General features: G+C 41.2%; 1 pseudogene; it reads left to right on the top strand.

Annotated features, from left to right (window-relative positions):
* Positions 1-415: 415 nt before the first annotated feature.
* On the top strand, positions 416-1,565 carry LOC145348856 (M-phase phosphoprotein 6-like; annotated as a pseudogene).
* The last annotated feature ends 765 nt before the right edge of the window (positions 1,566-2,330 follow it).

Raw genomic sequence — 2,330 nt, forward strand, 5'->3', positions numbered from 1 at the left:
TGCTTTTTTGGATTTCCCTCTGTAGCAAAGTAAGAGCTCGCTACTGGAGGCTGAGGAAAGGTAGAAAATAAAAGAATCACTTCCTTCCCCTCTTCACCAAATTCCCTCACACACCAAACTCTACTTTAAGTACTCTAATGCACACAAAGTAGAGACAAGGCAGCACTGAGGAAGGTCTGTTTCTAAGCTCCCTGATTCAAACTTCCAAAATCAGTTTGAGCCATTTATCTAATTAACTAAAATAAAGACAAAATACTGCGGATGCTGGAATCTGATTAACTAGCTGCTCTGACTATACCCCTGTTTAAAGGTGGAATAAAACTCAACTTCTCCCAACCCAAAGGGCAACAGAGGGAGAGCACCCACCCCCTAGGTTTCATTTGTCTAACTTTATGGTTCCTTCCTGCCAGAAATAATGGCCAGAGAAATCACAAAGAAATTATTGAAAAACCTGTTGAAGATTAAGTTTATGCAGAGGAGTTGGATTCAGGAACTAAAGCAGTTGGAGAAAGAAGAAAAGAAGATAATTAGTGATGAACATTGGCATTTGGATTTACCAGAATTGAAGGGAACAGAGTCGTATTATTGAAGAAAAGAGCTTTGTGCCATGAAGCCTGTACAACTCCAATATGATCTCTCCGAGTATAGATTACAAAAGCAGAGCGGTCATGATGGAGTTGTATAGAACTTTGGTGAGGTCACAGCTGGAGGACTGTGTGCAGTTCTGGTCACCACATTATAGGAAGGACATGAACACACTGGAAAGGGGTGCAGATGAGATTCACCAGAATGTTGCCTGGGATGGAACATTGAAGTTATAAAGAGAGGTTGGATAGGCTTGGGTTATTTTCTCTGGAGCAGAGAAGACTGAGGACCTGATTGACGTGCTCAAGATTATGAGAGGCATGGACAGGGTGGATAGGGAGCAGCTGTTCCCCTTAGTTGAGGGGTCAGTAAAGATGGGGCACAAGTTAAGAGCGAGGGGTCTGAATTTTAGGTGGGATTTGAGGCGAATCTTTTTTACTCAGAGGGGGGGTGATGGTCTGGAATGTGCTGCCTGGGAGAGTGGTGGAGGCAGGATACCTCACATCCTTTAAACAAAAACCTGGATGAGTATTTGGCATGCCATAAATTCAAGGTTCTGGGCCAAGTGCTGGCAAGTGGGATTAGGTGTGCAGGTCAGGGTCTTTCATGAGTCAGTGCAGATTCGATGGGCCGAAGGGCCTCTTCTGCACTGCAGTATTCACACCAGGTAGGGCAAGGGTGGACCATGTAAACATCCATTGATTCGCTTTGACTGAGTGTCCTTTAAAGGTTTTAATCCAGAGATAGAGAATGTGGTAGCATAGATGTATTCCTAGAATGAAAATGAAGAACCTGATGAAGATGTTAAGAAGGAGTTAGATGTTTCAGATGTAGAAATGGCTAGGAGATATGAAAGCTTGGTGGAACAATATAAAAAAATTAACAAAAGAAGAGATTCATCAGCTCCTCAAAGTGTAGAAACAGAAGCTAGCACCAGGGGTAGTAAAGTCAAGAAGATATTCATTAAGCCTCAGGAATGAATAGCGCAAGTTGCCTTTAAATACTTCCCTTTTTAAAGTGGTGAACTTCCTGCCTGAAACTCTGCAGCAGTGATTATAGAAATATAAATTTTGTTTGCATACTAAAATTAGAAATGAAGTGCAATGAAAATATTTTGTGAAGAATTAAAAACAAAAGGGCAACTTGTGCCTAATTGCTAAATTTAATTTATGGGAAGGTGATAGCTGAGTGTCATTATCATTAGACTATTAACCAGAAACTCAGTTTGTGTTCTGGGGACCTGGGTTCGAATCCCGCCACGGCAGATGGTGGAATTTGAATTCAATAAAAAAAAAATCTGGAGTTAAGAATCTACTGATGACATGAAACCATTGTCGATTGTTCACTAATGTTCTTTAAAGAAAAAAATCTTACCTGGTCTGGCTTATGTGTGACTCCAGAGTCACAGTAATGTGGTTGACTCTCAACTGCCTCTGAACAAGGGCAACCAGGGATGGGCAATAAATGTTAGCCAGCCAGTGACGCCCATGCCCCACAAATGAAGAAACAAAATTAAGAAAAGACTTTAGATAGAAGTTAACCCTTAAATCAAATTAACCTTTAAAATTCTCTCCTGCCACATACGATAACCTTGCATTGCTTCTTTAAGCTCTGCACCTGGTTTATATCACCTGTTCTCTCACACAAATATCCAGTTTCCCTTTATTTGTTTTTGGGAGCGTTCGTACAGGTCAGCATTACAAAGAAGAACAGTTGCCACTGGTTGTTGGTTGCGTGCTTGTGAG

Source organism: Carcharhinus amblyrhynchos, chromosome 1 (genome assembly GCF_965287045.1).
Source record: "Carcharhinus amblyrhynchos chromosome 1, sCarAmb.v2.hapA, whole genome shotgun sequence".
Classification (NCBI taxonomy): Eukaryota; Metazoa; Chordata; class Chondrichthyes; order Carcharhiniformes; family Carcharhinidae; genus Carcharhinus; species Carcharhinus amblyrhynchos.